At 38.0% G+C, this 13,523-nt stretch overlaps 1 pseudogene; it reads left to right on the top strand.

Moving 5' to 3' along the window:
- The first annotated feature begins 815 nt into the window (after positions 1–815).
- On the top strand, positions 816–2,700 carry LOC129563961 (importin subunit beta-1 pseudogene; annotated as a pseudogene).
- The last annotated feature ends 10,823 nt before the right edge of the window (positions 2,701–13,523 follow it).

Here is a 13,523-nt window from a genome sequence, read left to right as displayed (position 1 = left end):
TGGCAACCCACTTCAATATTCATGCCTGGAGAATCCCATGGACAGAGGACCCTGGTGGGCTATAGTCCATTGGTTCACAAGTAGTTGGACACAACTGAAGTGACTTAGCAGGCACTCATGCAATTTAAAGTGTAGCAAAGTTTTCTCTCCCTACTGATTTCTATTGACTCCTTACCTCCCTTTCTCCTTTCTCTCCTCACCAACTAAGCTCCAGTCATGTTCTGAGATGCCTCTAGGCTTTCTCCACCACCTCCAGCAGAGGAGCAGCTGCCACTGTTAACAGAAAAGAAGGAAAGTGGGAGGGAGGAAGTGAGAAGGAAAGGATGACAGAGTATTATAAAGAAGGAACAGATGAACAAACTTGTGGTGAGTCTGACCCCCTTCAAACCCTTAAATGCCCCTCAACTCCTAACCCCTGTCTCCAGTCAGTGCTGTCACCTAAGAAGCAAGCATCATCTGAAGGGAAGCAATTGCCATCACCTTCACTTTGGAGCTGATCGCAGCCTTGATATAACTCTGTTTCCACCTCTGCTTGAACTAGAAACTATGTAGACATTCCTGGAAAAAAGGGTGGTGAAACTTGTCACAGGTCCTTCTGGAAGTCCAGAGTGCCAGAAAATTTAGTGAACAACCAGATTGGCAGGGTTGCAGCTGGTCTATAGATTAAGAACTCTTTGCCATCTGAGGATCCAAACATCAAGACACAGCAGCAGCAGAATGGCTTTCCATTAATGTTAATGTTTGATTGAGAAGCCAAGAACTATTCTGCATACTTTGGGCACAGAAACCTACCTGCTTAACTCTGCCTCACAGTGATGGCTGAAATTGTTTGTACAGAGAACCCAGCAAATCGGTGGTCAGGATTCTTTCTTCGGCTGGTAGACAGTATCACAAACTCCAACAGCACAAAGCACATGAAAGAATCAACTTTGGATGCAATTTGTTACATCTGTCAAGATACTCACACAGAGCAGCTGCAAGGTCCATCCAATGAAATTCTGACAGTCATAATCCTGGGGAAGTTGAAAGAAGATCCTAGTGAAGTTAATGACTACGAAGGCACTCCTGAAGTATTAGAGTTCGTCAAAGTGAACTTTGACAAAGAATCTAAAAGACAATTTCTTTTCCAGGTAGTCTATGAAGCAGCCAGTTATCAAGATTATAAGGTGTTAATGACTACAGAATCTGGTGAAGAAAATGCCCTGGTATTGTCAACAGTGGAGGCACTTGCAAGTGCTGCTCATTTTGTGATCACAATTGAAGTAAAACAGTGACTTTGATGAAGTGGCCTTGTAAGGAATAACATTCTAGTCTAATGTCTGTGATGACAAAATAGATTCTGCCATTGAAGTTAAAGAGGCAGCAGAACAAAGAAGGTCCCAGAGAACACAGCAAGATCTGTGCTAAGGAAACACTGTAACTGAGGTTCCAATTCTCTCACATCACTATAAAAAATATTGCAAATGATGATTCTCCTGACAAGCTGATGTGAAGATGACATTGTCTAACCTGTCCTTCCCTCTTGTACAGAACAGATCAAGAACTTTGATTACTGATACCAGAATATGATTCTGAAGACTTTTGCCTGTATCTTGGAAGAAAATAAATCCAATAAGCTCAAACTCTTAGTTATACAGGTAATGCTTATCTCAATATAATTCATCAAAGACTCCTGTGGAAGTTGTTTGATATATAAGTATATAGACCAGGGCCAGATTTTGCAAGTTGCTCCATGAAGCTGCCTTAAGTGATGTCTACTGGGTTCCCTTGCTACAGTGTCTGAGAGAAGGCCTGAGTGCTAATCATCATGGCATCAAATGTGATCTGCGTTTTTTCCTATCTAGCTGAAGCTGTTTATGAAACCTCAGTGAGTGATGATCAGAAAGAAACAGCTACTTACTGCTGATCTTCATATTACAGAAGCTCCTAGAGATCACAGACTGGCCTGATGACCACTAGAATAACCTGAGAAGTGCTTCATGTGAAGCTTTGATGAAAATTGTGAAAAAGAGTAACAAGTACTATTACCCTTTAGTTCAAAAATTGACACTGGCAACTCTAACTGCAAAAAATGTATTGATAGAGATACAGTCACGTACAAAAGCACTTCTGATAAGATCCAGTTTGGTGGCCTTCAGTCTTTACTCCACACAGCTCTTCAAAATATTCTCTGAAAAGTGCAGCATCAAGGTAAGATGATGGACTCCCTGTTAAGGATTTTTCAAAGAACAACTGGATCTGGGGGATGCAAAAGGGTGACTCAATGGCAGTTAATATATCAGAGGAAATGTTGATTGGTGAATTCCTAAAGTATATAGAGGCCTCTAAGTTATCCTGAGTATGGAAATTTCATTGAAAAGTTATACTGAGTGCAAGGTTTTATTGGAGACTGTAAGATAAGTGGAAGATTTATGTCACACTTTGAAATCCAATATCTTAGGTTTTGTTGACAGACAACTTGGGAAAAGAGAATGTCCACAGGTCTGTGAAGCCACAGATTCTATGTTTGGTGATACTGCCTTTGTTATTGGTGGAGAGATGAACAAATACCTAGAGGTAGTATTGAACACATTTCATCAAACTTGCCAATCCAAGTTGAATAAATCAGAGCATGACATGGTGTATCATCTGAATGAGCTAAGGGAAGATCACTTGGAAGCCTATTCTGTCACTATCAAGGATCAAAGGAACAAGGATTAAGGGTGATGCACACCCAGATATACTGCTGATGCAACCAAAAATAGAGTTAATTTATCTTTCTTTACCTACACTGCTAGACTTGAGAATCATCCAAAGAATTTTAGGTACTGGTGCTGCTGAGCCAATAAGGAACTTATTTACAGCATTGGAAAGAATGTACTGAAGTTAATAACAGTTAACTTGTAATTCTTGAAGTGTTAACTAAGAAACAAAGATTCAAAACTAGCAAAGCAAAACCATATTCGATGGACAGCAAAATAACTGAGGAAATTAAAGAGCCAAGGTCAATTTGTAGCCATTGGGATGAAACCCAACACCATCACTGGAAATGTGCAATCCTTTGAAAAACCTAAAAGCAAGGAGTGTTTCACAGATGCTGAAAATACACCGCATTGAAAATCCTACCACAGAAAGAGTAGCTATTAGCAGTTGAATTATTGCCTAGCTATGTAAACACTGACATCAGAGAAAACCATTCTAATGGCTACTCTAGGAGCCATTTTGGGAAAAAAAAAAGACATAGTGGGTTTACTTAATTGGAGGAGGAGGAGAAGAGGAGGAAGGAGGGGGAAATAGGAAGGGAAAGGGGAAGGGCAAAGAGAAGAAGAAGAAATGGAGCCTATTTCTTCCTAGGGAATGCTACAATTTGCTTTTTGGTATTTCAGGTGGTGTTGAGTGGAATGACTGACTTTCCCAGAGAGCAGAACTTGGTATCAGCTATTGTGCTTTGTCATAAAAAGCATCTTGAACCAACACTACTGATGATTACGATGATGGAGTTGGATTTGTGTACCTTTGTCACCCAGCACTGTTATACATTCAGGGTAAAAGGAAATGAAGAATACTATACAATCTGAGTGTGACTGAAAGAAGCTGTATCCACATTCTCAACTCCAGGTCATTGAAGTTTATCTTTTTCCCTTAAATAAAACTGGGATGGGGAAGGGGTACTAAATATTGCATTTCATAAAACTAACTGAAGTTCTGTCTACTAATGGACCACAGGATATGTAAAGGAAAAAGAAAAGGAAAAAAAAGATATTTTTTAGCTTTTTGGTTATTTTTAGTTATTACCATCATTTTAAGGAAAACACTAACAAATGGTCAGAACAAAAATCTAAAGTTTTCAAGACAAAAACAAAATTAAATTTAAATCTTACAACCTAAACAAACCAAAATGTAAATGGTTGAAAGTAACAGTATAAAGAGAAAGCTCCCTCTTATACTTCATATGACTGTCTTGATACCCACTCCCTCTATAAAAAACATGTCAAGAATTTCACCAAAAAATTTACAATAAAAATAGATACATAAAAATACAGCAAACTTTAAGTAACTATTTTCATCTATAAAATGAAGATGAATTTAATAACTAAACAAAATCTAATAAATTAACTATTAGAAAATTGTTTGACTTTCTATTCTCTTTTATCTGATTTTCTCCAATATAGTATTTTCTTGCATGTGTATATGCTCAGTAACTCAGTCATGTATATGCTCAGTAACTCAGAGTAATTCAGGAACTCTTTGCAACCCTATGGACTATAGCCCAACAGATTCCTCTGTCCAGTGGGATTTTCCAAGCAAGAATACTGTAACAGGTTGCCATTTCCTCCTCCAGGAGATCTTCCCGACCCAGGGATTGAACTCGCATCTCCTGCGTCTCCTGCATTGGCAGGCAGCTTCTTTACCACTGCTATATTTGCTATACTTTAAAACCAACTAATCATAAAAACAATAAAAATTATATGCATAAATGATGTGTGTATATAATTACATCTCTTATGATGAAAACAACACTTATGAAAGAAAGGTTTCATGTTTCCACTGAAGTTAAATATTAATATCATGATCTCAAACTTTCCATAGGAAAAACAAATAAATTTTAGGGAAAATGCAAATTTATCCATCTCCTAAAGAAAAGGGGGAAGAAAAATCTTGTCTCCTTCATGTAGATCTATGCTAAAATTGAACCTCATCTAACAGCCCTTTATAATTTCATTTGGCTTATGATATTGTGTGTTAAATACTCCCAAACTATATTTGAGGAGCCCATGCATTCATTCCAAGCCTGATGATTCCAAACTGATTCATTTTTTTCATAAAGCAAAAAGATGAGTAGGTTAGCTTGAATCAAGTCAAATACTGAAAAAAGCAAATCTCTTTTGATGGGCAGGCCTCAAAGTTTGTTGAAAGCTGGTTCAACTAAGCATTGATTAAGAGTGTGTATGCTTATCTGATGCTTATCCAAACATCTGAAATTGAACATCTTTGTTCTAAAAACAGGCCAAAAATCTGACACTGATTTTGATGTTTAATTGGTCACAAGTATCAAAAGAACAGCCTAACTAGGAAGTAAAGTTATGGCTGGAAATATATGTAAGGGGATTAGAAATTAAAACTTTCAGAACTTTGAAAATGTATGGGGGTAAGGAGTCTCAGTCAAGTGGGAGAACATATATAAATAGCAGATGAAAGAGTAGTGAAGGAAAAAGTTTGGTTTATTAGTTTGAAAACAAAATAAAAATTTCCTTTAATGTTGTTGTTGTTGTTTATTTTTTAAACTATGAATTATTCTATTTTGAAATGTCATAACATTGAAAGAGAATAAGAGATTTTTGTGTTCAACAGGAAAAAATAAAGAAGACTTCTGCTTCTGGGAAGACAGAATATATGTATTTTTCCCTATTCTTCTTCCTAAATATAGCTAGCAAATCTTGACAATTATATATAAAACAGACTTAAGAAGACTCTGAAAGGCAGAGAAAATGAAAACTTAAGATTCAAGAAAAAATATAACAGTTGTTTAAGAGACCACTGATGGCAATGTAAAGTGTTATATCCATTCTGGGAAAGAATTCAGAAATTGCTTTAAAAAGTAGACATGCAATTACCATTCCAGCAATTGCACTTCTGGACATTTGTCCCAGAAAAATGAGAAATTATGTCTGGATAAAAACCTGTATGTCATTGTTTATAGTATCTTTACTTGTAATAGCTAACCAAAAGTAGCAGCAATACAGATATGCTTCAACATGTGAATGGTTAAATTAACTGTGGCACATCCATACCATGGAATACTACTCAGTCATGAAAAGGAACAAACTATTGATGTACACAATATCCTGGATGAATCTAAAGGGTATTATGCTATATAAAAAACAAAGCCGACCTTGAAAGGTAATATGTGCAATATTCGCAAAATGAAAAAATTATAGAGATGAAAAACAGATTACTGCTTTTGAGGAGTTAGAAATAATATGGGGGAGGGATAAGTATTGCTAAAAAGGAGCAGAATGAAAGAGGTCTTTGTGGTAAGAGGATAGTCTTGTATCTTAAGTGTGCTGCTGGTTACACAAATTTACTTGTCATAAACTGACACAGAACTCTACAAATTGTGATGGTTCATGTGTCACTTTGGCTGGCCACAGAGTGCCCAGATTAAACATTATTTTGGGGTGTGGTTGTGAGGGTGCTTTGGATAAGATCAGCATTTCAACTGTATATAGATTGTCCTCCCCAATGTAGATGGGCCTCTTCCAATCTACTGAACAGTTTCTGAAGAGAACGAAAGACAGAGGAAGGTATATTTTTCCCCCTTTTTCCTACCTCACTGATTGATATTCTCTGGCTCTCAGACTGAGATTTAAACCATCCGTTCCCCTGGTTCTTAGGCTTTTTAATTCATTGAATTACATTACTGGTTTTCCTAGGTATTCAGCTTGTCAACAGCATATCATGGGACTTAACCCACTCTATAGGCAAATAAGCCCATGTCTCATAATAAATACGATTTATTGTGGTTCTATTCTTCTGAAAAACTCCGACTAGTACACACATATATTTAACAAAGTCAATTTTCTGATTTTGAACTCCAGTTACTTAGGATGTAACCATTGTGGGAATCTGGGTGAAAAGTACATGGGGCTTTTTTATACTATCTTTGCAACTTCCAGTGAATCTATATTTATTTATAAATAAAAAGTTTTTAAAAAGGAAAGGTAAGCTTAAATGTTTGAAAAGCACTGGTGGGGGTGGGGTGGGAGAAGATAGACAATCACTTAGCAGGGTAAGAAATCTTTTGTTAATCTCAATTTTGAGATTTATATTTCATTGCATTTGAACAAATCTTCAGTTAAAGATTATGCATTCATTTCAATCCCTGAGTTTCTGCTTTTTTTAAGTTTTGTCTTGGTGTCATTGGGGGAGGTCATCAGAATGTAGAATAATAACACAAAGTCTTTCCATTTCTGACCCTGATGAATTAACACTTGTCTAGAGAAATTGTATCAATAAAAACCTGAAGCCTAAATTCAGAATTCAGAGCATTATTTTCATTTGAATTTCTTTCTTTTTTTTTTTTTTTTGGCAGGCAGAATTTTTATTTTTTAATTTTAATTGGAGGCTAATTACTTTACAATATTGCATTGGTTTTGCCATACATTGACATGAAACTGCCCCAGGTGAACATGTGTTCCCCATCTTGAACCCCCCTCCCAACTCCCTCCCCATATCATCCCTCTGGGTCATCCCAGTGCACCAGCCCCAAGCATCCTGTATCATGCATAGAACCTGACCTGGCGATTCATTTCACATATGAAAATATACATGTTTCAGTGTCATTCTCCCAAATTATCCCACCCTCACCCTCTCCCACAGAGTCCAAAAGACTGTTCTATACATCTGTGTCTCTTTTGCTGTCTTCTATACAGGGTTATCGTTACCATCTTTCTAAATTCCATATATATGCGTTAGTATACTCTATTGGTGTTTTTCTTTCTGGCTTACTTCACTCTGTATAATAGGCTCCAGTTTCATCCACCTCAGAACTGATTCAAATGCATTCTTTTTAATGGCTGAGTAATACTCCATTGTGTATATGTACCAAAGCTTTCTTAACCATTCGTCTGCTGATGGATATATAGGTTGCGTCCATGCCCAGGCTATTATAAACAATGCTGCAATGAACACTGGAGCACATGTGTCTCTTTCAATTCTGGTTTCCTCGGTGTGTAGGCCCAGGAGTGTGATTGCTGGGTCGTATGGCAGTTCTATTTCCAGTTTTTTAAGGAATCTCCACACTGTTCTCCATAGTGGTTGTACTAGTTTGCATTCCCACCAACAGCGTAAGAGGGTTCCCTTCTCTCCACACCCTCTCCAGCATTTATTGCTTGTAGACGTTTGGATAGCAGCCATTCTGACTGGCGTGAAATGGTACCTCATTGTGGTTTTGATTTGCATTTCTCTAATTATGAGTGATGCTGAGCATCTTTTCATGTGTTTGTTAGCCATCTGTATGTCTTCTTTGGAGAAATGTCTGTTTAGTTCTTTGGCCCATTTTTTGATTGGGTCATTTATTTTTCTGGAATTGAGCTGCAGTAGTTGCTTGTATAATTTTGAGTTTAATTCTTTGTCAGTTGCTTCATTTGCTATTATTTTCTCTCATTCTGAAGGCTGTCTTTTCACCTTGCTTATAGTTTCCTTTGCTGTGCAGAAGCTTTAATTTTAATTAGGTCCCATTTGTTTATTTTTGCTTTTATTTCCAAAATTTTGGGAGGTGGGTCATGGAGGATCCTGTTGTGATTTATGTCGGAGAGTGTTTTGCCTATGTTCTCCTCTAGGAGTTTTATAGTTTCTGGACTTACATTTAGATCTTTAATCCATTTTGAGTTTATTTTTGTGTATGGTGTTAGGGAGTGTTCTAGTTTCACTCTTGTACAAGTGATTTACCAGTTTTCCCAGCACCACTTGTTAAAGAGATTGTCTTTTCTCCATTTTATATTCTTGCCTCCTTTGTCAAAGATAAGGTGTCCATAGGTGTGTGGATTTATCTCTGGGCTTTCTACTTTGTTCAATTTATCTATATTTTTGTCGTTATTCCAGTACCATACTGTCTTGATGACTGTGGCTTTGTAGTAGAGCCTGAAGTCCAGAAGGTTAATTCCTCCAGTTCCATTCTTCTTCAAGATTGCTTTGACTATTCGAGGTTTTTTTATATTTCCATACAAATTGCGAGATTATTTGTTCTAGTTCTGTGAAAAATATCGTTGGTAGCTTGATAGGGATAGCATTGAATGTATAAATTACTTTGGGAAGTATACTCATTTTTACAATATTTATTCTTCCAATCCATGAAAACGGTATATTTCTCCATCTATTAGTGTCCTCTTTGATTACTTTCACTAGTGTTTTATAGTTTTCTATGTACAAGTCTTTTGTTTCCTTAGGTAGATATAGTCATAAGTATTTAATTCTTTTCATTGCAACAAAGAATGGAATAGTTTCCTTAATTTCTCTTTCTATTTTCTCATTATCAGTGCATAGGAATGCAAAGGATTTCTGTGTGCTGATTTTATATCCTGCAAATTTACTGTATTCATTGATTAGCTCTAGTAGTTTTCTGGTAGAATCTTTAGGGTTTTCTGTGTAGAGGATCATGTAATCAGCAAACAGCGAACATCTTTTCCATTTGTATTCCTTTTATGTCTTTTTCTGCTCGGATTGTTGTAGCCAAAACTTCCAGAACTATGTTGAATAGTAGTGATGAGAGTGGCCACACTTGTCTTGTTCCTGACTTTAAGGGAAATGCTTTCAGTTTTTCACCATTGAGCATAATGTTTGCTGTGGGTTTGTCATATATAGCTTTTATTATGTTGAGATATATCCCTTCTATTCCCACTTTCTGAAGGGTTTTTATCATAAGTGGATGTTGAATTTTGTCGAAGGCTTTCTCTGCATCTATTGAGATAATCATATAATTTTTATTTTTCAGTTTGTTAATGTGGTGTATTATATTGATTGATTTGCTGATATTGAAGAATCCCTGCATTCCTGGGATAAAGCCCACTTGGTCATGATGTATGATCTTCTTAATGTGTTGTTGGATTATGATTGCTAGAATTTTGTTCAGGATTGTTGCATCTATGTTCATCAGTGATATTGGCCTGTAGTTTTCTTTTTTTTGTGGGATCTTCACCATGTTTTGGGATTAGGGTGATGGTGGCCTCATAGAATGAGTTTGGAAGTTTCCCTTCCTCAGCAATTTTCTGGAAGAGTTTGAGTAGAAGAGGTGTTAGCTCTTCTCTACATTTTTGGTAGAATTCAGCTGTGAAGCCGTCTGGACCTGGGCTTTTGTTTGCTGGAAGATTGCTGATTACAGCCTCTACTTCCGTGCTTGTGATGGGTCTCTTCAGATTTTCTATTTCTTCCTCTTCAGTTTTGGAAAGGTGTACTTTTCTAGGAATTTGTCCATTTCTTCCAGGTTATTCACTTTATTGCCATATAATTGCTGATAGCATTCTCTAGTAATCCTTTGTATTTCTGTGTTGTCGGTTGTGAGCTCTCCATTGTCATTTCTAATTTTATTGACTTGGTTCTTCTCCCTTTGTTTCTTGATGAGACTGGCTAGTGGTTTGTCAATTTTATTTACCTTCTCAAAGAACCAGCTTTTGGCTTTGTTGATTTTTGCTATGGTCTCTTTTGTTTCTTTTGCATTTATCTCTGCCCTAATTTTTACGATTTGTTTTCTTCTACTAACCCTGGGGTTCTTCATTTCTTCCTTTTCTAGTTTCTTTAGATGTAGAATTAGGTTATTTAGTTGACTTTTTCCTTGCTTCCTGAGGTGTGCCTGTATTGCTATGAACTTCCCCCTTAGCAGTGCTTTTACAGTGTCCCAGAGGTTTTGGGTTGTTGTGTTTTCATTTTCATTCATTTCTATGCATATTTTGATTTCTCTTTTGATTTCTTCTATGATTTGTTCATTATTTAGCAGCGTGTTGTTCAACCTCCATATGTTGGCATTTTTAACGGTTTTTCTCCTTTAATTGAGATCTAATCTTACTGCATTGTGGCCAGAAAAGATGCTTGGAAATATTTCAATTTTTTTGAATTTACCAAGGCTAGATTTATGGCCCAGGATGTGATCTATCCTGGAAAAGGTTCCGTGTGCACTTGAGAAAATGGTGAAATTCGTTGTTTTGGGGTGAAATGTCCTATAGAAATCTGTTAGGTCTAACTGGTCTATTGTATCATTTAAAGTTTGTGTTTCCTTGTTAATTTTCTGTTTAGTTGATCTATCCATACGTGTAAGTGGGGTATTAAAATCTCCCACTATTATTGCCTTGTTGTTAATTTCCTTTTTCATACTTGTTAGTAATTGTCTTACATATAGCGGTGCTCCTATGTTGGGTGCATAAATATTTATAATTGTTATATCTTCTTCTTGGATTGACCCTTTGATCATTATGTAGTTTCCTTCTTTGTCTCTTTTCACAGCCTTTGCTTTAAAATCTATTTTATCTGATATGTGTATTGTTACTCCTGCTTTCTTTTGGTCTCTATTTGCGTGGAATATCTTTTTCCAGCCCTTCACTTTCAGTCTGTTTGTGTCCCTCATTTTGAGGTGGGTCTCTTGTAAACAAAATATATGGGGTTTTAGTTTTTGTATCCATTCAGCCAGCCTTTGTCTTTTGGTTGGTGCATTCAACCCATTTTCGTTTAAGGTAATTATTGATAAGTATGATCCCGTTGCCATTTTCTTTATTGCTTTGGGTTAGAGTTTATACACCTTTTCTGTGTTTCCTGTCTAGAGAAGATACTTTGGCATTTGTTGGAGAGCTGGTTTGGTGATGCTGAATTCTCTCAGCTTTTGCTTGTCTGTAAAGCTTTTGATTTCTCCTTCATATTTGAATGAGATCCTTGCTGGGTATAGTAATCTGGGCTGTAGGTTACTTTCTTTCATCACTTTAAGTATGTCTTGCCATTCCCTCCTGGCCTTAAGAGTCTCTGTTGAAAGATCAGCTGTTATATTTATGGGGATCCCCTTGTGTGTTATTTGTTGTTTTTCCCTTGTTGCTTTTAATATTTGTTCTTTGTGTTTGATCTTTGTTAATTTGATTAATATGTGCCTTGGGGTATTTTGCCTTGGGTTTATCCTGTTGGGGACTCTCTGGGTTTCTTGGACTTGGGTGATTATTTCCTTCCCCATTTTAGGGAAGTTTTCAACTATTATCTCCTCAAGTATTCTCTCATGGTCTTTCTTTTTGTCTTCTCCTTCTGGGACTCCTATGATTCTAATGTTGGAGCGTTTAACATTGTCACAGAGGTCTCCAATATTGTCCTCATTTCTTTTAATTCGCTTTTCTTTTTTCCTCTCTGTTTCATTTATTTCTACAATTCTGTCTTCTAGCTCGCTTATCCTGTCTTCTGTCTCTGTTATTCGACTGTTTGTTCCCTCCAGAGTGTTCTGATCTCATCTATTGCATTATTCATTGCATATTGACTCTTTTTTTATTTCCTCTAAGTCCTTATTAAACCTTTCTTCCATCTTCTCAATCCTTTTCTCCAAGTTATCTGTAACTTCATTTTGCTTTCAAGATTTTGAATCATTTTCACCATCAAAATTCGAAATTCTTTATCAGGTAGATTCCCTATATCTTCCTCTTTTGTTAGTGTTGTTGGGCATTTATCTTGTTCCTTTACTTACTGGGTATTTCTCTGACTCTTCATCTTGCTTATATTGCTTTTCTTGGGGTGGCCTTTCCCTCTTCTGTCCATTTGTGGAATTCTATTTATTATGTAGTTTCCTTGCTGTGTGTGGGGTTGGACAGGTGACTTGTCAAGGTTCCCTGTTAGGGAACCTTGTGTTGGTGTTCTGGTGGGTGGAGCTGGATTTCTTCTCTCTGGAGTGCAATGAAGTGTCCAGTAATGAGTTATGAGATGTCAGTGGGTTTGGAGTGACTTTGGGCAGCCTGTATATTGAAACTCAGGACTATTTTCCTGTTTTGCTGGAGAATTTGCGTAGTATGTCTTCCTCTGGAACTTGTTGACCCTTGGGTGGTGCTTGGTTTTAGTGTAAGTATGGAGGCATTTGATGAGCTCCTATCGACTAATGTTCCCTGGAGTCAGGAGTTCTCTGGTGTTCTCAGGATTCGGGCTTAAGCCTCTTGCCTCTGGTTTTTGGTCTTATTCTTGGAGTAGCCTCTAGACTTCTCTATCTGTCATTTCCAAGGTGGTTCCGTCTGTTTTAGCTTCTGTTTGCTGGTCTCTTCAGTGTCTAATTTCCGCCCTGACACTAGGGTGCAGGTGGACACTTTTTAAGGCTCAGTTGTTCAGTCCTGTTCTGGGAAGGGAGGAACACTGCCGACAAATATATCTGGCATCTGTGGGGAGTGCCCGTAGCGTCTCGGCCATACTGTGTTTTCCCCTGCTCACAGTGCGTGTATTGTCCCAGTCTACACTGCACAGGCTCTAGGTTGCTCTGCTGGGAACTGTCCGAGCCCGGCGCTGGGTTGTATGTATTTCCCAGGTCTGAGTGTCTCAAGTTCAGTTTCTCAGGTACTCCACAAAGGCACAGACTTGGCTGGGTCTGCGTTTTGTGCCTTCCCCGGTCCGAGCAGCTCACGTGACCAGGTGTTTTGCAAGTGCGGTCGCTGCGACTTATCGCCTCCCCAGTACCTGCCACCCCGTTTTCTGGGTGTACAACCGGCGCACCTTCTCAGGCGGATATCGACCAGCCCAAGCCCAAGAAGTCCTGATTAGCAACAAGCCTGCCTGCAGTTTGTATCAGATGCCTTTCTGGGGCTGCGGTTGCCCCCTCTGGCTCTGGCTGCCCTCCCTGCCTGTCTCTGTGGGGGATTGGGGATGGGCGGACTGCAGCCGGCTCGCTCTGCTCAGCCCTTTGTTCTGTGAGCAGGGCTGGCAGAGTCTTAGGTTATAGCTTTCCGCCTTTTTGTGGGGAAGCTATCCCAGTCTGATTTGCTATACCCTGTTAGATCTCTCAGATTTTTCTCACGGCATTCAAGCCCAGTCCTCTCTCTAAGCAG

Source organism: Moschus berezovskii, chromosome X (genome assembly GCF_049115385.1).
Source record: "Moschus berezovskii isolate FMDL1 chromosome X, NW_MosBer_1.0, whole genome shotgun sequence".
Lineage (NCBI taxonomy): Eukaryota > Metazoa > Chordata > Mammalia > Artiodactyla > Moschidae > Moschus > Moschus berezovskii.
The sequence above is the reverse complement of the archived record's forward strand: the minus strand, read 5'-3'. Positions and strand labels throughout refer to the sequence as shown.